Below are 24,509 nucleotides of genomic sequence, written 5' to 3'. Positions count from 1 at the left end.
GCAATATTTGCTGTTCTGCAATATTTGCTGTTCTGCAGCCTCTGCTGGTGATACCCAGGCAAACAGTGTCTGGAGTGGACCTCCAGCAAACTCCAACAGACCTTCAGCTGAGGGGCCTGACTGTTAGAAGGAAAACTAACAAACAGAAAGGAATAGCATCAACATCAACAAAAAGGACATCCACACCAAAACCCCATCTGTAGGTCACCAACATCAAAGACCAAAGGTAGATAAAACCACAAAGATGGGAAGAAACCAGAGCAGAAAAGCTGAAAATTCCCAAAACTAGAGTGCCTCTTCTCCTCCAAAGGATCGCAACTCCTCACCAGGAACAGAACAAAACTGAACAGAGAATGACTTTGACGAGTTGACAGAAGTAGGCTTCAGAAGGTCGGTAATAACAAACTTCTCCGAGCTAAAGGAGCATGTTCTAACCCATCGTGAGCAATCTAAAAACCTTGAAAAAAGGTTAGACAAATGGCTAACTAGAATAAACAGTGTAGTGAAGACCTTAAATGACTTGATGGAGCTGAAAAACACAGCACGAGAACTTCGTGATGTATGCACAAGCTTCAATAGGCGATTCAATCAAGTGGAAGAAAGGAGATCAGTGATTGAAGATCAAATTAATGAAATAAAGTGAGAAGACAAGATTAGAGAAAATAGAGTAAAAAGAAATGAACAAAGCCTCCAAGAAATATGGGACTATGTGAAAAGACCAAATCTACGTTTGATTGGTGTTCCTGAAAGTGATGGGGAGAATGGAACCAAGTTAGAAAACACTCTTCAGGATATTATCCAGGAGAACTTCCCCAATGTAGCAAGGCAGGCCAACATTCAAATTCAAGAAATACAGAGAACACCACAAAGATACTCCCCGAGAAGAGCAACCCCAAGACACATAATTGTCAGATTTACCAAGGTTGAAATGAAGGAAAAAATATTAAAGGCAGCCACGGAGCAAGGTCGGGTTACCCACAAAGAGAAGCCCATCAGATTAACAGAGGATCTCTCGGCAGAAACCCTACAAGCCTCAAGAGAGTCGGAGCCAATATTCAACATTCTTAAAGAAAAGAATTTTCAACTCAGAATTTCATATCCAGCCAAACTAAGCTTCATAAATGAAGGAGAAATAAAATTCTTTACAGACAAGCAAATGCTGAGAGATTTTGTCACCACCAGGCCTGCCATATAAGAGTTCCTGAAGGAGGCACTAAACATGGAAAGGAACAACCAGTATAAGCCACTGCAAAAACATGCCAAAGTGTAAAGACCATCGATATGAAGAAATGACATCAATTAATGGGCAAAATAACCAGCTAACATCATAATGACAGGATCAAATTCACACATGACAATATCAACTTCAAATGTAAATGGGCTAAATGCCCCAATTAAAAGACATAGACTGGCAAATTGGATAAAGAGTCAAGATCCATCAGTGTGCTGTATTCAGAAGACTTATCTCACGTGAAGAGACACACATTGGCTCAACATAAAAGGATGGAGGAAGATCTACCAAGCAAATGGAAAACTAAAAAAAGCAGAGGTTGCAATCCTAGTCTCTGATAAAACAGACTTTAAACCAACAAAGATCAAAAGAGACAAAGAAGGCCTTTACGTAATGGTAAAGGGATCAATTCAACAAGAAGAGCTAACTATCCTAAATATATATGCACTCAATAAAGGAGCACCCAGATTCATAAAGCAAGTCCTTAGAGACCTACAAAGAGACTTAGACTCCCACACAATAATAATGGGGGATTTTAACACCCCACTGTCAATATTAGAAAGATCAATGAGACAGAAGGTTAACAAGGATATCCAGGATTTGAACTCGGCTCTGCACCAAGCGGACCTAATAGAATTCTACAAAACTCTCCACCCCAAATCGACAGAATATACATTCTTCTCAGCATCACATTGCACTTATTCTGTAATTGACCACATAATTGGAAGTAAAACACTCCTCAAGAAATGTAAACGAACAGAAATCACAACAATCTGTTTCTCAGACCACAGTGCAATCAAATTAGAACTTAGGATTAAGAAATTTACTCAAAATTGCACAAGTACATGGAAACTGAACAACCTGCTCCTGAATGACGACTGGTTAAATAACGAAATGAAGGCAGAAATAAAGACGTTCTTTGAAACGAATGAGAACAAAGACACAAAGTACCAGAATATCTGGGACACATTTAAAGCAGCATGTAGAGGGAAATTTATAGCACTAAATGCCCACAAGAGAAAGCAAGAAAGATCTAAAATCGACACCCTAACATCACGATTAAAAGAACCAGAGAAGCAAGAGCAAACAAATTCAAAAGCTAGCAGAAGGCAAGAAATAACTAAGATCAGAGCACAACTGAAGGAGATAGAGACATAAAAAATCCTTCAAAAAATCAATGAATCCAGGAGCTGGTTTTTTGAAAAGATAAACCAAATAGACTTCTAGCAAGATTAATAAAGAAGAAAAGAGAGAAGAATCAAATAGATGCAATAAAAAATGATAAAGGGGATATCACCACCGATCCCACAGAAATACAAACTATCATCGGAGAATACTATAAACATCTCTAGGCAAATAAACTAGAAGATCTAGAAGAAATGGATAAATTCCTGGAAACATACACCCTCCCAAGACTAAACCAGGAAGAAGTTGAATCTCTGAATAGACCAATAACAGGTTCTGAAATTGAGGCAATAATTAATAGCCTACCAACCAAAAAAAGTCCAGGACCAGACGAACTAACAGCCGACTTCTGCCAGGGGTACAAAGAGGAGCTCATACCATTTCTTCTGAAACTATTCCAATCAATAGAAAAAGAGGGAATCCTCCCTAACTCATTTTATGAGGCCAGCATCATTCTGATACCAAAGCCTGGCAGAGACACAACAAAAAAAGAGAATTTTAGGCCAATATCCCTGATGACCATCGATGTGAAAATCCTCAATAAAATACTGGCAAACTGAATCCAGCAGCACATCAAAAAGCTTATCCACCAGGATCAAGTTGGTTCATCCCTGAGATGCAGGGCTGGTTCAACATATGGCAATCAATAAACGTAATCCATCACATAAACAGAACCAATGACAAAAACCACATGATTATCTCGATAGATGCAGAAAATACCTTTGATAAAATTCAACAGCCCTTCATGCTAAAAACTCTCAATAAACTAAGCATTGATGGAACGTATTTCAAAATAATAAGAGCTATGTATGACAAACCCACAACCAATATCATACTGCATGGGCAAAAGCTGGAAGCATTCCATTTGAAAACCGGCACAACACAAGGATGCCCTCTGTCACCACTCCTACTCAACATAGTGTTGGAAGTTCTGGCTAGGGCAATCAGGCAAGAGAAAGAAATAAAGCGTATTCAATTAGGAAAATAGGAAGTCAAATTTTCCCTATTTGCCGATGACATGATTGTGTATTTAGAAAACCCCATTGCCTCAGCCCAAAATGGCTTTCAGCTGATAAGCAACTCCAGCAAATCTCAGGATACAAAACCAATGTGCAAAAATCACAAGCATTCCTATACACCAATAACAGACAAACAGAGGGCCAAATCATGAGTGAACTCCCATTCACAATTGCTACAAAGAGAATAAAATACCTAGGAATCCAACTTACAAGGGAGGTGAAGGACCTCTTCAAGGAGAAATACAAACCACTGCTCAAAGAAATAAAAGAGGACACAAACAAATGGAAGAATATTCCATGCTTATGGGTAAAAAGAATCAATATAATGAAAATGGCCATACTGTCCAAGGTAATTTATAGATTCAATGCCATCTCCATCAAGCTCCCCATGACTGTTTTCACAGAATTGGAAAAAACTACTCTCAAGTTCATATGGAACCAAAAAAGAGCCCTCATAGCCAAGACAATCCTAAGCAAAAAGAACAAAGCTGGAGGCATCACACTACCTGACTTCAAACTACACTACAATGCTACAGTAACCAAAACAGCAAGGTACTGATACCAAAACAGATACATAGACCAATGGAACAGAACAGAGGCCTCAGAAATAACACCACACATCTACAACCATCTAATCTTTGACAAACCTGACAAAAACAAGCAATGGGGAAAGGATTCCCTATTTAATAAATGGTACTGGGAAAACTGGCTAGCCATATGTAGAAAGCTGAAACTGGATTCCTTTCTTACACCTTATACAAAAATTATCTCAAGATGGATTAAATACTTAAATGTAAGACCTAAAACTATAAAAACCCTAGAAAAAAACCTAGGCAATACCATTCAGGACATAGGCATGGGCAAAGACTTCATGACTAAAACACCAAAAGCAATGGCAACAAAAGTCAAAATAGACAAATGGAATCTAATTAAACTAAAGAGCTTCTGCACAGCAAAATAAACTATCATCAGAGTGAACAGGCAACCTACAGAATGGAGAAAATTTTTGCAATCTACACATCTGACAAAGGGCTAATAACCAGAATCTACAAAGAACATAAACAAATTTTCAAGAAAACAACAACCCCATCAAAAAGTGGGCAAAGTATTTGAACAGACGCTTCTCAAAAGAAGACATTTATGAAGCCAACAGACACATGAAAAAATGCTCATCATCACTGGTCACCAGAGAAATGCAAATCAAAACCACCATGAGATACCATCTCATGCCAGTTAGAATGGGATCATTAAAAAGTCAGGAAACAACAGATGCTGGAGAGGATGTGCAGAAATAGGAACTATTTTACACTGTTGGTGGGAGTGTAAATTAGTTCAACCATTGTGGAAGACAGTTTGGCGATTCCTCAGGGATCTAGAACTAGAAATACCATTTGACGCAGTGATCACATTCCTGGGTATACACCCAAACGATTATAAATCATGCTACTATAAAGACACATGCACACGTATGTTTATTGCAGCACTATTCACAATAGCAAAGACTTGGAACCAACCCAAATGTCCATTAATGATAGGCTGGATTAAGAAAATGTGGCACATATACACCATAGAATACTATGCAGTTGTAAAAAAGGATGAGTTCATGTCCTTTGCAGGAACATGGATGAAGCTGGAAACCATCATTCTCAGCAAACTATCACAAGATAAAACCAAAGAAAACCAAACACCACATGTTCTCACTCATAGGTGGGAATTGAACAATAAGAACACATGGACACAGGAAGGGGAACATCACATACCGGGGCCTATCAGGGGGTGGGGGGTTGGAGGAGGGATAGCATTTGGAGAAATCCCTAATGTAAATGATGAGTTGATTGGGTACAGCAAGCCAACATGGCACATGTATACTTATGTAACAAACCTGCACGTTGTGCACATGTACTCTAGAATTTAAAGTATAATTTAAAAAATTTAAAAAGAAAATATTAGCAACATATACTTATATCCAAAGTATATACAGAAACTAACTCCATTAAGAAAATGGACAAATGATTTCAGCAGACACTTCACAAACCAAGATATCAAATGATCAATCAGCACCTCCCAAAGTGATCAGCATCTTTAGTCATTATGGATTAGCACTGTAAACCCATTAGAATGGCTTAAAATTTTAATGACTGACCATACCAAGAAATACCAAGGATGTGGAGCAAATAGAGTTTTTATTTGCTGTTCTTAGTTATGGTACAACCAATTTGGAATACAGATTGTCAATTTCTTATAACTTTAAACATGTCCTTACTTTTATATCCCAGCCATATCACTCCTAGGTAGTTACTCAGGGAAAACGAAAATGTGAATCCACAAAAAGACTTTTGCAAAAATGCTCATAACAGATTTATTAAAAGAGCCTAAAATTGGATAAAACACAGATGTTCAACAGCAGGTTAACAGATAAACAAATTGTGATATATTCATATAATGAAATATTGTTCAACCTTGGAGGAGAATAAACTATTGTTACACACAGCATAAAGGAATCTTGAAAAATGGTATGCTGAGCAAAAGAAGACAGAACAAAATATGTATTGGGTATATAATTCCATATATAGTCTATAAAAATTCTATATATAATTCTATATTAGGCAGCATTAATTCTGAATGACAGGAAACCTATTAGTGGTTGCCTGGAACTTGAAGAGGTGGGTGACTGCAGAGATACCCAACAGAACATTCTGGAGTAATGGAAATTTTCTGTATTTGAATACAGTGATAGTGACATGCCTTCATACTTTGGTCATCTCATAGAACTATACTCTTAGCATAATGCATTTTAGTATATATAAATTATATCAGAATAAGGTTAAATTTCAGTATGTATGTATCAATTTTTGAAAATACTTCTGAAGCTACTATTTGTTTTCAATTTATCAAAAAATTAATGTGATTGAAGAACAGTTTAATTTTTAAGCATGTAAATAAAATGGATAGCTGCATAAAGCAGAGATTAGCTGCCCAATAACCACTAATCACAAGTGGCTATCAAGCCCTTGAAATGTGGCTATGCTGGATTGAGATGTGCTGTAAATGTGAAAATAAACACTACATTTTGAAAACATAGTTTGAAAAATGATTTTAAATATCTCAATACTTTATATTGATTGCACATTGAAATATTTTTGATATATTAGGTAAAATAAAATATATTATGCTCAGAATAGTAATACATAATCAATATGTCATATACAACTTACTACATGTTTTAAGTATAGTATGTCATCTATTTCCTTTAAGATTGCAATTTTATTTTATTTTTATTTTTATACATTTAGGGGATACAAGTGCGTTTTTTTACATAGATCTACTGTGTAATGAAGTCTGGGCTTTTAATGTAAATGTAACCTAAATATTGTACATTATACCCAATACAATAATAAATAAATATAATGATAATATATTTAAAATATACCCAATAGTATATTATACCAATATAATGATACATATCCAATAATATACCCAAAAATAATATAGCCAATAATAATATACCCAATATAATAATAAATATTCCCAATAAAGGGATGAGTTAATCTCTCTTCCCTTACCCCTCTCCCACCCTTTCACTTTTTGGAGTCTTCAAAGTCTATTATTACACTCTGTAGGTCCATGTGTATCTATTGTTTAGCTTCCACTTATAAGTGAGAACATACAATATTTGGCTTTCTGTTTCTGAGTTACTTCACTTAAGATTATAGCCTTCAGTTCCATCCACGTTGTAGCAAAAGATGTGATTTTCTTCTTTTTTATGACTGAGTAGTATTCCATTGTGTGTATATGCCACTTTTTAAAATCTGATCATTCTTTGGTGGACTATTAGGTTGATATCACAACTTTGCTATTGTGAATAACGCTATGACAAACATACGAGAGTGCAGGTGACATTTTTTATATAATAATTTCTTTTCCTTTGGGTAGATACCCAGTAGTGGGATTGCTAAATCAAATGGTAAGTCTATCTTTAGTTGTTTGAGAGATCTCCATACTGTTTTCCATAGAGGTTGTGCTAATTTACATTCCAATCAACAGTATGTAAGTGTTTCCTTTTCTCCACATCTTGGCCAATATCTGTTGTTTTTTTGACTTTTTAATGATAGTCCCTGAGACTGATGTAAGATGGTATCTCATTGTGGTTTTGACTTTCATTACTCTGATAAAAAGTGATATTGAATATTTTCTCATATGTTTGCTGGCCACTTTTATGTCTTCTATTGAAAAATGTCTGTTCTCGTCCTTTGCTCACTTTACAATGGAATTATTTGTTGTTGTTGAGTTCCTTGTAGATTCTGGATATTACCCCTTGGTCAGATGCATGGTATGCAAATATTTTTTCCCATTTGATAGATTGTCTGTTTACTGTATTCATTATTTCTTTTGTGGTGCAAAAGCTTTTAAGTTTAATTAAGTCTCATTTGTCTATTTTTTGTTTTTGTTTTTGTTTTTGATGCCCTTGTTTTGAGATCTTCAATTCTTTGCCTAGTCCAATAACCAGAAGAGTTTTTCTTAGGTTTTCCTCTAGGATTTTTATAGTTTCAGGTCTTACATTTAAGTCTTCTATCCATTTTGAGTTAATTTTTGTATATGATGAGAGATAGGTGTCCAGTTATATTATGCTGCCTATGGCTATCCAATTTTTCCCAGCACCATTTATTGAAAATGGTGTCCTTTTCCCAAAGCATATTTGTGTCAACTTTGTTGAAGATTGGTTGGTTGTGGGAGGTGGCTTTATTTCTGGGTTCTCTGTTCTGTTCCATTGATCTAGATATCTATTTTTATATCAGTACCATGCTATTTTGGTTACCATAGCCTTGTCATAAAATTTGAAGTCAGGTAATGTGATGGCTCTAGCTTTCTACTTTGTGCTTAGGATTGCTTTGGCTGTTTCTTGGTTCCATATGAACTTTAGAATTATTTTCTCGAATTCTGGGAAAAATTACATTGCTAGTTTGATAGGGACTGCATGAAGTCTGCAGATTGCTTTGGGCAAGATGGTCATTTTAATGATATTGATTCTTTTGTTCCATAACATGAGATGTTTTTCCATTCATTTGTGTTATCTACAAATACACTCATGGGTATTTTGCAATTCTCCCTGTAGAGATTTTTCACCTTGATTAAATGTATTATTAGGTATTTAATTTTTTTGAAGCTATTGTAAATAGGGTTGAATTCTTGATTTGCTTCTCATTATTGGTGTATAGAAATGCTACTGATTTTTGTACATTGATTTTGAGTCCTAAAAGTTTACTGAAGTCATTTAGCAAATCTAGAAGTCTTTTGGAGGAGTCTTTAGGGCTTTCTAGGTATAAGATCATATCACCAGTGAACAGAGATAACTTGACTTTTTCTTTTTCAGTATGGGTGTCTTTTATTACTTTCTCTTGCCTGATTGTTCTGGATAGGACTTGCAGTATCATTTTGAATAGGAGTGGTAAAAGTGGGCATCTTTGTCTTATTCCAGTTATTAGGGGGAAGGCTTTTAACTTTTCTCATTCATTACGATGTTGACTGTTGATTTGTCTGTCATATGTGGTTTTTATTATTTTGAGGTATGCTCCTTCAATGTTTAATTAGTTGAGGGTTTTTTATATTGAATGCTTTTTATGCATCACTTGAGATGATCATATAGATTTCTTTTGAATTCTCTTTATGTGATGAATCACATTTATTTATTTGCATATGTTGAACCATCCTTGTATCCCTGGAATAAAGCCCACTTGATCATGGCGTATTATCTTTTTGATGTGCTGTTTAATTTAGCTGGTTAGTTAGTATTTTTGCTGAGGATTTTTGCATCTATGTTCCTCAGGGATATCGGCCTTTAGTTTTCTTTTTATGTTGTGCCCTTACTCAACTTTGGTATTCAGGCAATACTGTCCTTGTAGAATGAGTCAAGAAGGATTCTCTCCTCTTCAACTTTTTGAAACCATTTCATTAGGATTGATACCAGTTCTTCTTTGTACACATGGTAGGATTTGGCTGTAAATTTGGTCCTGAGCTTTTTTCTGTTGGGAGACTTCTTTATTATTATTACTAATTCAATTTAAGTTACTGGTCTCTTTAGGAGTTCTGCTTACTCCTTGTTCAATCTTGAGAGTGTCTATGTTTCCAGGAGTTTATCCATTTCCTCTAGATTTTCTAGTTTGTGCATTTAGAGAAGCTCATAGTTTTCTCTGATAATCTTTTTTATTTCTGTGGTATCAGTTGTAATGTCACCTCTATTGTTTCTGATTGTGCTTATTTGAATCTTCTTTGTTTCTTGGTTAATCTAGCTAGCGGCCTATCAATTTTATATATCTTTTTCTTGATCCTTTGTATTGCTTTTTGATCTCAATGTTACTTACTTTTGATGTGATCTTTGTTATTTCCATTCTTCTTCTAGCTTTGGGTTTTGTTTGTTCTTACTATTCCAGTTCCTTCAGGTGCAAAGTTTCATTGTTAACTTGAGATCTTTTTCTACTTTTTTGATGTACTCATTTAACCTTATAAACTTTCCTCATACTGCTTTTCCATATACCAAAGGCTGTATCTCTATTTTCATCTGGGTTTATCCAAAGATTATTTAGGGACAAATTTTACAGTTCCGTGTAGTTTTGAGAGTTCCTCCTAATATTCATTTCTAGTTTTATTCCACTGTTATGCAAGAAGATGTTTGATATGATTTTGACTTTTAAAAATTTATTGAAACTTGCCTTGTAGCCTTTCATAGGGTCCATTTATAAGAATATTTTATCTTCTGATGAGAAAAATACATATTCTGTGGTTGTAGGTTAGAATGTTACATAAATGCTGTTAGGTCTACTTAGTCTAGAGTCCAATTTAAGTCCAGAGTTTCTGTGTTGCTTTTCTGCCTTGATGATCTGTCTGGTGCTGTCAGTTGAGTGTTGAAGTCTCCTGCTCTTACTGCATTGCCAGGATTGTTATGCTGGTTTATTCTCATCTAGAGAAGCTGTCACTTATTTTTGAATTTACTTTCATTTGGATGAAAATTTTTCCTGAGGTTGTGACTATAATATATGACAAATGGGGTCATTGGAGTTTGCTTTTACATGCTTTCTGGGGCCATGACTTTGTTAAATTCCTTGGTTATAGACAGCCTTAGTTTGGTGCTTTCCTCAAATGTTAGTTACAGTAGCAGTGCACTGGGCTGGTGCAGAAGCTCTCAGCTTACTTCAGGGATGGGGAGGTGGAGGTCTCAACAAGCTTATCTTCCTCCCAAGCATTATACACTGGCCTCAGCAATTTTGTTCTGTTTTGTTTTGTTTTTTTGACAGAATCTCGCTCTGTTGCCAGGCTGGAGTGCAGTGGCACGATCTTGGCTCACTGCAACCTCTGCCTCCTGGGTACAAGTGATTCTTCTGCCTCAGCCTCCTGAGTAGCTGGGACTATAGGCACGTGCCACCATGCCCAGCTAATTTTTGTATTTTTTAGTAGAGACGGGGTTTCACCATGTTGGCCAGGATGGTCTCAATCTCGACCTCGTGATCCACCCGCCTGGGCCTCCCAAAGTGCTGGGTTTACAGGCGTGAGCCACCACACCTGGCTGCAAATTTTGTATTGGGTAATGCAGTTCTACTGCAGGCCAGTAGGTGGTGATTGCAGGTGACAGACAGCTGTGGAAGAGGATGATGGGTATAAACCTGATCTTTGTTTACTTGGGGGAGCTCTCTGTTGCCTCATGCCATAGGCTTGTCTGTGGAATGCCCTGTGTCCTGAGTTCTCTGCTCACCCTCAGGATGGGAGATGAAGCTTGGTTATACATCAGTGAGTAGCATAAGCACCATCCCTGTGGAGGGTGGCAGGGGGAGTTCCTGGTGAAATGAGCTGAGGTCTCTGTTTGGGGGGACATGGCTATACCAACTCCACATCATGGGAAGGCAGGAACACCATTGGCTTCCCTATCACACCCCTGTCCTGGGGCTCGCAACTTTCAGTTCAGACAGACACTGCAGTATATCTCTAGGACACAATGTACCTGAGAGCCACAGAACACGCCTGTCCCCAAGCTGTGTCAAAATGGCTTCAAGATGGAGTCTCTTCCCTCAGCCCCAAAGACAGCTCTGTGGCTCACTTGTTCTATGCTGCAGAGACGCTGCTGCTCCATGTAGAGGGAGAAAGGCCCCTACTTTTCTGCAAAAATAGGCCTGGTAGGCCCATTGCCAAAAGGGGTGCTGCCACCCACCTAATAGCCCTGGAATGGCCCTCTTCAGAGACACAACTCTGCCCACCCTGTGTAAGCAGCCACAGCTGTGTTATCTTTAGTGTGCATGGAGAAGGGAGGAGTCTCCCTCTCCACTACTGTGCCTGAGCACTGGTGCCACCTGGCCCCTTGGGTGAAACCACACTTCTCCACTCATATCTCTGCTGGAAGGAGTACAATCACATCCAGTCCACAGTGGGGAACTCTCAGGCACAAGAGAGCAGGTGCTCTGATTTCCTTTGAACCAAGGGGCGCTTCCTTTGCACCCTGCAGTCTATCTTCCAATAGGAGCATCACACCACAAGGGCCAGACCACCAGTAGTTTCACAGCTCCCCTGGGTCCAGCTGACCCCGTGTGATTGCTGGAATACAAATGGGCACTGGAGAGTATCTCAGGGATTTGGTAATGTGGACACACAAGGGCTGAGATTCCCTGGGCAAGACAACTTTCCACAATGTGTGTGCACCCAGTATGATGCCTACTGCTGCAGCTCGGATGTAGGGGAAGGGTGGATGATCCTGTGAGAGCTGGTTGTGTAGTGCATTGCCCTCCAAAAATTTCCCAAATTACCTCCTACACCAGTGCCTGGGCTCACAGGGGTAAAGGAGCCTTTTGACAGTTTGGAGACCAGCAGTCTGCCACAGGGGTGAGGGGGAGTCAAGGACACTGCTATCTAGCCTTTCCACAGGACTCTAGGTGCCTCGGGATTCAATCTCTGTCACACCCTTGCTTCCTTCTTTTTTCTCTGTCCTTTTTTATTCCTGTGAGCACTCTCCCCTTAATCTATTTCAGTTGTAATTATTCACCTGTAATTTTGGTTCTTTCTAAAGAGAACTGGCCTCTGATGTCTCCAGTCAGCCATCTTGAAAAAAGGGGGTTGCATTTTTATATTTTATTTAGATTGCATTTTTAACCCAGGAACTATTTATACATTTAGAAAAAGGCAAATAATCTCACTAAGAATACAGCTGCGTCATTTCTAAATGCACTTTCTTTGAGTAGCTTCTGAAATATTTGTGGAAATTATTTTCTAAAGTAGTGCTTCCTAAAGAGTTTGGAAATGATCAAGGCCTTGAGAGATTTTGCATAGAATGTAAAATTGTTAGAAAATGTGTTTAGGAAATGTTGGATTAAACAGCACTTAACAGATTTCTAAACAACATGTATTTCAGTAATTTTATCAAGCTAATGTGCGTTATAAATCTTCAGAGAAGGGTTCTTAAAATATTCTTGTTTCCCCTTGACATAATCAAAAGAGTCATACTCAAGATTTTGTGCAATAAAATATGATGCCTCTACAAAAAAAAAAAGCCACCTTTGAGCTATTTCGGAATAGATGCCTCATACATATATGCTGAAATGCAAACTCAGAAGGTCTAGCACTACTTTTATAATGACTCTGGTGAATATTATCCATTGACTTGATTACAGTCCTATGCTTTTTTTCCTGCTTAGATTTTTCTCCAAATGTCAAAACAGCTTTGTAAGAAATAAGAGGAATGGAGAATTTCAAGTTTATTGTGTGCCTTCTGATTTCAGATGTTTGCTTCTACCCAGACGCAGTTTTTAATTTCTGAAAGAGATTAGATATTATCTCTGAATAAGAATTCTAAATATCATTTTTACATTTACTCAATTTATAAATTACACAAGAAAATTAACTTTTTCTAAATAATGGTATTTCCATTTATATCAGATATTTCTATGAACTGTCGATGAGAAATTAATTTCTAAATAACCTTACAATTAAGGTATATCCTTAGAAGAGAGTTTGAAAAATATGTTTCCATGATACTAATGTATTGCTAGTAAAATTGCATTACTATGTAAGTAGAATTATAACTAATAAAAACATAAGTAATATACATAAATTATGATTTGAAAATAGGCCGGGCGCGGTGGCTCATTCCTGTAATCCCAGCACTTTGGGAGGCTGAGGCGGGCGGATCACGAGGTCAGGAGATTGAGATCATCCTGGCTAACAGGGTGAAACCTTGTCTCTACTAAAAATACAAAAAATTAGCCCGGCGTGGTGGCGGACGCCTGTAGTCCCAGCTACTCGGGAGGCTGAGGTAGGAGAATTCCAAGAACCTGGGAGGCAGAGCTTGCAGTGAGCCGAGATCAGGCCACTGCACTCCAACCTGGGTGACAGAGCGGGACACTGTCTCACAAAAAAAAAAAAAAAAAAAAAAAAAAAAAGAAAATAATCATGCTCAATACACATGCAACTAGAATTATTTACATATAATAATTCAAACATAAGAATGTCATAGATTTTATCAGAATTAGGCAATCTGTAGAGCTCAAAAAAAGAATACAATTGCTAACTTTATTATGCATTAATTTAATTCCAAACTACCATTCAACTGATTAGATCATAAAGTAGCATAGGCCTCCTGCTGTGTGGGTGTTTGCAAAAACACAGCAATCCCAAATATCTAGTAATGGGAATGGTGCTGAGCATAAATTGTTGATAATTTTGTTATGACACTAACTAGTTGAGAGCTATTGATGTCTTAGAAATCTCTTTATATTGGCAAAATTTTATTCTATCTTGAAATATACATAAGACAACATTCATCTATGATTTGTCTCTAGAATGGCTAGTGATGAGCTAGTTTCATCATAGAGAGTGTAAGTAATTTACAATTCCAGAAAGTATACTTGATAAACTCCAAGAGGAAGTATTTAACTTAATAATTCTAGGTTTCCAGTCAAATGAATCCTTTTTGAACTAATGCTTTGTTCTTTTATTTCATATTTGCCCTACTCCCTTTTCAAAACATGCCTCTTAATAATAAATTTGCTTAAGAAATAACTTCAAACTTTTAATAACATATGATATAAGGGACTACTTAGCTTCTCTAGAGACTTTTTTTCCTGATTTCAACATTAAGAAGTTATGTTTTTATCTATTTTTCTGAGTGCACTTATTAATGTGTGAAAGTCCTTTAAATTCTATTTCTGATTATTTCACTTTAGAAGGAAAGGAATGCAAATAACAATCTAGGTATAAAATATTTTTTATTATCATTTCAGTTTGGAAATGAGACACATACTAAATATTGAGATATCAATATGTCTTGGTAATGTGTTATATAGTTAGAATTAATTTAATACTGGGTAGAATTTCCTGTTTACAATAATGTTTTGCTATTTAAGATTCCTGAATTTATCTTTAAATCTTTTAAGAAATTTAACTAATAATTTAGTTTGCACAGACATACAGATACACACAGTTTGCTCCTCTGAGTGTGCTTTCAGAGTAAAGAAGCCAAAGGGAAGTCTGTCTCTACCCCTGCTGTCTTAACAGCATTGAAGACATGAATCAATGGGGCAGTGCCTTACCATGACAGGAGAGGCACAGCACTCCAAAAGAGCTAAGCTCTGGTTTGGGGGATGGAGCGGCTATCGTATGCAAGATGTAAATGTTTATAGTGAAAAGCAATCCAACTTAATCACTGCAAAGCCAGATTTGAAAATGAGGTTCCAGAAGGGGAGAAGTCATACCCCAAGACATGCCATCAACATAATATTGCTAATATATTGTTTTCCACAGGTCACAGTTCTAAGGAACATTACAATCAATTTTGATTACCTGTTGTCTTGAGGTCAAGTGAGCAAGAATAAAACAGACAGAAGTGTGTTCATACTTTTATCATTTCCCTCTGTACCCAACTGTGCACTAATGTTTGTTAAGAGTTTAGCATTGAGAGCTCAATTTGATTGGCCTACAACACAGGTTGAAGAAGAGGGCAATAAACTGATTCACCTGGTCCCATTTCTGTAATCAGTGCATGAGCCTTCTAGAGTAATTTATTTATTCAGTTATCTCCTGCCAAATAAGTTCACATATTTGTTTACCTGTCAGTACTTCCTGAGTGTTCGGTTGTTTGCTTGATATTTATGTTGGTATGTGCCTTTGTTTGAGTAAAAATTTCATAAAATTTTTCTGGTCAGCTCTCTGGGTCTGGTATTTCAATGGAGTGTATTATATTATATTCTCCTGGGAGCTGATATTTATAAGATCTGAAGCCTAGGTAGAAATAAGTTTTTGTAGAAGAACCCTGAAATATGGGGTCCCCCTTTAACACCTGTTGAAGAACTTAAATTTATACATTCGTTTTATTTTTAAAGAAACAGTAGCTGCATATGTTTTTCCAAGCAATAAAGTACACCTTGTACATTTTTGTACAGCAGGTTTAAGTATGCAGAATGAAATATTATCAATAACATACATAAAATATATATAATGTGTGTATCTACATTAGTGCAGCAAAATTATGTAGTCACACAGTACTTCCAAAATTGCTAATTTTATTTCAATGTCATTTGATATTATCATATAACAATCAAAACAGCTATTAGGTTGGTGCAAAACTTATTGTAGTTTTTGCCATTAAAAGTATTTTTCCTTTATTCTCTTTTGTGCTTACATTACTGTCTTTTCTTAGACTTCAATACTTTAAACAGATATATAACTTTTATTCAAATACAATTTCTTTGTTATAACTTTAACAAAAGTTATAAGTAGGCAAATTAACATTTGGCTTGACCTCCAACTATTACTACTTCAAGTTTCCCTCTTGCTGGTTAGTATTGCTTAAGATAAATCATGACACTTAAAGGATTCTGAAAAGTTTTCCTTATTGAGAGTTAAATTAGTCATAATTACACATATAGAGAAAATTCTATAGAAAATCTATTGTATAATGAGGGGCTGAGATTAATGGCTAAAACTACAGTTAATGACATTTACCCTAGGGTTTTTAGCGTAACATAAAAGCAATCTAAGAGAACGTGTTGCTATTTTAAAATGTGAACCAGCATACGGAGAGATTCAATCTGGGTTAAAAGGAAAATAAATAGATTGAAAGAGAAAAACTGAGGTAGAGGAGAGTTATTGCACATTCAGTATTTGATTTAATCCCATATTGAGTTCCATATGTTCACTTGAGAGGCACAGAGAGCCAAGAATATAAAATACCTTTTTTTCCCACTAATTACTTAGGCATGGTTTTCAAAGCAGAAGCTCTTTTGCCCACCAATTTTAATCAGAATATTGACATTTTTTTTTGAAATTTCCATCATCTCCTAATAACTGAATATTTAGAGTATAACATTTTGTTCCAACCAGTGAAGCTATTAGAAAAATTTATGAAACCCTTCAACCTCAAAGAACTTGCAATTTCAATAAATAATTGACTAATTTTATATATTTAAAGCAAGGTGAGTACTGCCGTTTATAGAAAACTGTAAAAGTGATTTAAGTCAACATTTTAGTGCTCGATGGGTATAAAATAATTGTTATACAGATGCTAATAAAAGTAAGTAGGAATAAATTCCCTTTTTTTCTTTTCTTTCTTTCTTTTTTTTTTTTTTTTCTGATACAGAGTCTCACTCTGTCGCCCAGGCTGGAGTGCAGTAGTGCAATCTCCACTCACCGCAAGCTCCGCCTCCCGGGTTCAAGCCATTCTCCTGTCTCAGCCTCCCGAGCAGCTTGGACTACAGGTGCCCACCACCACGCCGGGCTAATTTTTTGTATTTTTAGTAGAGATGGGATTTCACTGTGTTAGCCAGGATGGTTTCGATCTCCTGACCTCGTGATCTGCCAGCCTCGGCCTCCCAAAGTGTTGGGATTATAGGCATGAGCCGCCGCGCCCAGTCCCTTTTACTTAATTATGCTGATTTCAATTAAACATTTTCTATTATAAGAAGGTTCTTTGAAAAGCAACAGGGCAGCCCACATATTGAGGACTTAAAAGAAACAGCAGAAGCTTATATATAAGGATCAAGCAGGGGAGCTAATAAAAACTTCAATATATTTGCCTTAGTTCATTTGTTTACTGTTTTAGAAAAGAATAATATAGAAATAATTCTGGACATGTTATTTACAGAGACATGTATTTTTACTGGAGAAAAATAAAAAAAATATATTTCCAAAAAATGCATATAATATGTATTTTTACTGGAGAAAAATTACAAAATCTATATTTCCCAAAAATGCATATAATATCACAATGCTAGGCAGAATTCCTATATTTTTTTCTTTCTGGCATGATTGCCTTCTTCCCACCCACTCCTGATACTCCTGTTTTTGAGGATAGTTCCATTGTTCTATTTCCTCAAGAATCCAAAGGCACAATCTTAGCATTATTTTATGTACCATTAGCTTAATACTTACTAGAAAATATTAAATGGGCACGTGTATTGCAAGCTATGCAGGACACTATAGAGGTTCCAGACATAGAATAGGTTCCCGGTGTTGTGAGACTGATAAATCAAGAAAAAGGGACAAGGCTAAAACTGATTCAAGGCCAATAATTAGAAAAATAACAGTTTTTCTAACTCAGGGTTTTCCTAATTATTCACTTAGATTTCATGGCTTTACCTTTTTTTCATTTTTAAAAAGAGTTGGTCATACAGTTTTAATGTGTCTTCTGACTTCAGAATAAAGTGATGGCATATATTTTAAAATAAGTAAAGCATAAAAAACCAGTATTTCCTGAATGTTTGTGCAAAGAAGTGAATATCTCAGTTCATCATGGAGACATAAACTAGTATTTGAGTGCCTTCTATGTGTCAAGCATCAGCTAGATATTTTCAATTACATTATCTCATGAGGGACCCATAGGAATCCTAGGAGAAAGTGTTTTAATAACCTTGTAAAAAGTAATGGATAATGCCTTTTTCTGAGTGAAGTCTAAATGGGTTATTTTTTAAAGAATGATATAAAAGTTTCTGTTCCTGAAGAGATCTTTCAAGAGGTTATTTTGGAATTCTGTTTTTTCTACCTGAGATAATATGTAAAAATATTCAAATATTATCTTTAGCCTTCTACTGAAGATATTTTTCTTTTTTATTCCAAATGTTCAGAACCCATGAGTGCTTTTTATAGCCAAACTTCATGAGGATTACTTCGGGTTTCTTAAAAGCAAGGAGGTGATATTATCTTTTTCATTACCTTGTCTTGGGGAGAAAGACTGGGTCAGGGTGAAAAACAGTAGGCAATTCTTCATCTCATTGAGACATCTAGGATTCTTCTTGTTTCCCCTATTGTTTAATAAAAATAATAAAATTGTAAGCAAGTACAAGTATTGCACAAAGCTGTCACAGGCATTCGAAATGATGACATGTTGAAAAGGAACAGAAAGAATCTTATTGTATACTGCTTGGGAAACAATAGTTAAAAGTTACTAGTTCCACAATTTTCAAGGAACAGAATTGATTGTAAGATGGGAAATATTTCTGAAGCCCTAATTTGTAAAGGGGTATTTTATTTTTTATACAGGTAGTTATTAATATTCCTACACACCACCCAACTTAATTAAGGCTTAGTCACATCATGAAGTATGACTGAGGTGACAAGTTGGAATCAAATTAAGACATATAACAATTTCATTTTTCTTTTTTACTGTAAGACTGACACCCATGAGTAAGAATTAATTACATGAAAAAGAAAGGAGAAGGAAATACAAAAGGAAAAACATATATGTAAGCTTCTATAAAGTCTGTAAACAATATAAAATACTTATATGTAGTAATCTGGATTAATCTACTTAAGAATTCTCTTTTCCTTGTTTTAAAGAGAAGGAAGCCAAAAAAAATACAAGAGCAAATTTTATAAAATTTTAAAAATTTAAAAAGTCTTTCTTTGTTATTACATAGGTTTAAAAAGTGGTTAATAAGTATTCAAAGTCTTACTTAAGTTGAATATGTATAACCATTTATGCCGATTTAATTCCAGTGCTCATTTTGCCCAACTACACAAGCCTCAACAATGTTACAAGACAAAGCACTTCCCCTCTTTATGGCAGCTTCCTGGCTGCCTCCTCTCCTCTTTAGAATGGTAGCATCATTCAAATGAGAGGACTTTGCCAATATTTGATGATAATTGGAATGAATGTTTCATACACTTAAAATTGAACTTTCAAAGTCTAATTGGTAGAAAGCACATACACTTAAATTTGATACTGTAATTAGATTACTTCAGCTGCAATTATAGGATGAAATGTGTGTCTGTGTTTGTGTGTGTGATTTTAATAGTCAAACTGTAAGTTATTTATGTAGAGGTAATATTAAAAACTAATAGGAGAGAGATTAAAAGATATTTATCATCGGTTTTCTGTGTATTTACCGTAAATTTACAAGTAAAGGCTGTATATATTATTAAAAAAATAAACTAGAATTAGCTTTAAAAATTCTTTAAAATTATCTCCTCAATAAATTAAAGTTTGGAAGGCAGAGAAATGTTTAAAAAGTATCATATTTTCAACAATAGCAAAAGTTACTTCACTGTAAATTGGGATGGGAGATACTCACCCTGAATGTTTATTCTGAATGTTTTGTCTAATTACATAATCTATACATATAAATGTTGGATAATGCCTTCACCTTGGCATTGAATTAAAATTTTGATATGAAAGAATAATATTTTTGTTAAACATATACACTTTGGCAAGGAAAATATTTTAGGTAAAGGGATAAAATATATTTGGTGACATTTGGTTATAGAAATACCAGAGTAATTTATAGGAATTGTGTATCACAATAAAAAATGCTTTAATAATGATGTAAACTCCTGCACTTGAGACTAACAGCTTTAAAACCATATCAGTTTCAAAGACTAGTTGGAAGTCTTTAAATTCTACTACTACAAAGAATGAAAAATTTAAGAAACAAATATTCCACGGAAGACGAGAGTCCTGTGAAATGCTCCTTTATGTTAAATCTTTTCTCCCTAAGGATAGGTTCTTTGCTTGCTTCAAAGTAAGACTTAGTGGTTACACTAAGCCAGATGGAAATAGATTAATATATTGTTCTGTCCCTTCATCCCTGAAATTTTACTTTAATTTTCTAGTCTCTTTCCATTTATAACGATCAGAGAGGAGAAGGTACACATGGCTCTTTTGCAGACAGCCACTTGGATAAATGTTGTTGTAATTATTACCTGTGGCACAGAAATGTGGCCTGGACATTCCACGAACATGTGGTCACTATTTGGAAAGAGGCCTGCACTTCATCAATTGAAAGCCAGTGTCATATTAAGGACTTAACGAATAATGAATAAAGACCAGCATTCACATGAGTTAAATTAAAAGTTGGTTTTTTTTCTTCTTACCATAGAGAGCCTCTGCTTTGACTCAATATTTAATTAAATAAAGACTAGAATGATTGCTATAATAAAACACATTGTTAAAGCACATTGTAAAATATGAAAGAAAGTTTAACATTTCATACATTTCTGTTTTCATAATTTATATACCCATGAAAGTTACTCAGATTTCTCTCTGTATAGATTTTTTTTGTCAGTGACTAACATTTTGTAGTCAGCCGCATACTAAATTGCTGTTGACTGCATGAAATAAATTGTTAGTTGTATCAATTTTTTAACCATGAAGTTTGGTTATATTTTTAATTTTACACAACACGACATTTTTATTATTATTTTATTTAGCTTTCAATGTATTTGTTTTATTGTGCCAATTATTGAGAAGTTGAATCATTGCATGTCATAATACATTTTCTTTAAATATATCAGTAAATAATGGTGGATGACTTTGGTAGAAAACAATTAAATATAATCATCTGAAACACTTCTATTGATTGTAGCAATTGTAAAACCCCATGGTAGAAGAAATACAAGCATTGTGTAAGGGAAAGTCAAAAGAAACTTTCATAAAAATTACTTCGTGTATGTTTGTGTGTGGGCTGTGTGTGTACACGTTGAGTGTGTGCACATGTGTATTTATTTTTAATGCCTGTCTTTAAAAAGCCTGGAAAATTATCTAGAGTTGTGAAAGGTTACTTAAATTAATACTGGTTTCAGTTATGGCATTCTTTCTACATTCTAAGTAAAATACTAAAATAGCAATATAAGTAATTTTTGTAAAACCACTTACAGCTACAATTTTTCAAATTTGTGGAAGCCTAAGAGTAGTAATTAACTAATACTATAAGAGAAACAGTAAAGTGGCCATATTCTCAAAGGAAAATGCAATCACAGTAGAAAAAATAGGTAAAATTTAACTTTAAATTTTGCAAAAGTAAGGAGTAATGGATGGCTTTAAAGGTAAATAGTAAGAGCTAGAAATGAGTATCAGGGGAAAATCCAAAAGCACATAACAATGAACGAATTCAGGTAGAATCAGATCTTCCCAAAAGAGTTTGAGAATAGTATTTTGGGAAGAAGATTTTTCTTTGAATCAATTTGAATGATCTAATCCAAAGGATAATAAAGAAGTGTGTGTGTGTGTATACACACACATATATAAACATATATGTTTATAAAAGATTGTGATGAATGCTATGAAGCAAATCTACACAAAGAAGATGGGATAGGACATGCTAATGAAGGTTGGGGGAGAGTTACTTAGTCTGTTCAAGAATAATGTCATTTATGTAACAACACTGGAGCAGATAACTAAAGAAGATGTTCCTTGTATCATATCTGGGAGAAAGTTCTAGTTCAAGGAAACTGCAAGTAAAACAAACCTGAGGTAAGCACAAGCTTCCGTGACTGAGAATTGGCAACCAGAGCAGAGTGTCTGGAATGGAATAAAAAGATAGGAAATAGTAAGAGATGAGGTCAGAAAATTAAGAGATGGATGTTTTTATGAGACACAGAAAAAAGTATTCTAGGCCATTGTATTGCTGTGTAGGGAAGGAAAGCCATAGGACAATTTCAAGCAGAAAATTCCCCTGATTTGACTGAATTTTCAAAGGGTCATTTTGGCTGCTAAGTTGAGGATTTCCTTTGAAGGGACAGGGGTGAAAGCAAAAGAGCCACCCAGAAAAAATGCTATAGTAATCCGAATAAGATATAATGGTGACTTGGATCTTGATGCTATCAGTAAAGGTATTCAGAAGTGACTAGACATTGGATATATTTCAAAGGTAGAATCAACAGGATTTAGTGACATAATAGTTTGACATGGCACTTGTGAGAAAGAGCCTAAAAGAAGAGCAAAGAGAAAAGCATAGGATAACTCCAAGTTTGCGGTTCTGAGAAACTTAGAAAATAATGTTAGTCTTTACAAACGGAGGAGCAGGAGGAAGTAAATTTAGTTTTTGAATGCGTTATGTGTGAGATGTAGAGTAGATATGAGGGGGGAAGACACAAAATAAACTTGGATAATATGTCTGGAGTTCAAAAGTGAAATGTAAAAAAGACTTTCAAACTTTTGAAATGTTGCTATATAGGGAATATCAAAGGTATAATTTCACTTGAGATTGCATGCATACATACATGCAAGCAAAATAATAGAAGCTTTCCAAACAGAGGGCTCCAGGTCAGTTTATATTAAGAGGGCAGTCGGTGAAAAATGGACTAAAAAAGAGCAACCAATGAGTTTGGAAGAGAAACTAAGTGAAGACAGTGTTTAAAGGAGGACAATCTTATCAACTATGTCCAATGCACCGAATAAATCCAAGAAGATATAGACTAATGAGTGAATATTGAAGAAAACAGATATCACCGGTGCCCTAGACATGAAGAGAAATGGTGGGAATGCAAGGTAAGAACAAAGCCTGATGTACAGAATTCAAGCCACAATAGCAAGAAAGGAATTAGAGACACCTTTAGGCAATTCTTTCTAGTTGTGTTTTAGAAGAGAGCAAAGGAATAGAGTGATAGCTCGAGGGCAAGTATGATAAGGGGTGGACTTGTTAAAGATGGGAGATGCTACAGCAAGTTTAATGCTAAAGGAAATAATCTGGTGGAGAAAAGAAAAATGATACATGAAGTACAATAATCAGATGAGACAATTGTTCAAGTGTCATCCTGAATAAGTAGAAGAGAATAAATGGGCTCATGAGCATGAGTGGAGGAGTTGGTGTCAGATTAGAACACAAATGATTCATTCAAAATGAATCCATTCATTTTTTCAACACACTTACCAGGTACTATTATTTTTTGCCATTATTGTGCTAGAAAGTAAAAATACAAAAATGAATAAAACAGGACCTGTATCATGAGCATTAAAATCTGGAGGAGAAAGGATTGATATAAATCTATTTTAATACATTTTTTATTTAAAAGGAGTGCTCCACTAGAGGTTCAAAATACGTTGCTCTCATTAAAGACAAAATGTGTAAGTTCCAAGAGAATGGGTAAACATTCATGAATGAAGTTTTCAAAAAGACCTCACAGAGAGTGATAATAAGCATTCATCCCAAGTTTAAATGATAGAGAGACCATTGTAATCATAAAACATAGTAATCTCAAAGGCAGAGAGGTGTCACAGGTTTAATGGGTCTGTAAATAGTGTGGATGGCTTAGGGTGCATTTACTGTAGCTTAGCAGTAGAGGCCAATGGTGGCCACATTCAGGGTTTTCTGTGTCTTGCTGAAAATGAAATTCCTCCTGTGTGTTTTGGGCTGAAATATAGGAGGGATTAAGGAAGCCTGTCACATTTCTTAGTTGGGTGACTAACTGGGTGAAAATTAAATTACCAGAATAAAAGTTTAGAGTATAGATATAAATTCAAATTGCATACTCTGAGTTTGGGATGCCTGTGTGAATCCTCCCTGTTGGAAAGTATATCTATTACATATTACATATGTAATATGTAAAGGCACTCACAGGCGTACATTTAAGACTCAGATATGGTCAGGTGCATAGCATCATGAGCAGGGGCTGATGCAAGTTTTACAGCACCAGAAGGAAGCCTGTACAATTTGGAGGCCCCTTAATAATCTATACATTCTAAAATACAATATTAAGTATAATTCCTAAAAATAAGCCCTATATAAATGAGGTTTTCTGAAGCTTATACTTTATTAGTACCCTAGTAAATCTTTTCATGAGCAGGAGCTGTTGTAGGGAAACATAAAGCTATGGACCTAGAAGGGAATACC

The 24,509-nt window shown here is 35.4% G+C and overlaps 1 long non-coding RNA gene across 4 annotated transcripts in view; it reads left to right on the top strand.

The window, feature by feature from the left end:
- Nucleotides 1-24,509, top strand: part of LOC117980066 (uncharacterized) — a 311,973-nt gene that overhangs the window by 204,939 nt on the left and 82,525 nt on the right. For 3 of the 4 annotated variants that reach the window (XR_010112033.1, XR_004671200.3, XR_010112034.1), the window contains one exon: nucleotides 17,045-17,563. The exons of the other annotated variant lie outside the window; for it this stretch is intronic. This is a non-coding gene — a long non-coding RNA (uncharacterized LOC117980066). Of the gene's footprint in view, nucleotides 1-17,044; nucleotides 17,564-24,509 lie in introns of those variants that run through there. 4 annotated transcript variants of the gene reach the window in all.

The sequence above is a fragment of the Pan paniscus genome, chromosome 3 (genome assembly GCF_029289425.2).
Source record: "Pan paniscus chromosome 3, NHGRI_mPanPan1-v2.0_pri, whole genome shotgun sequence".
NCBI classification, from domain to species: domain Eukaryota; kingdom Metazoa; phylum Chordata; class Mammalia; order Primates; family Hominidae; genus Pan; species Pan paniscus.
The sequence above is the reverse complement of the archived record's forward strand: the minus strand, read 5'-3'. Positions and strand labels throughout refer to the sequence as shown.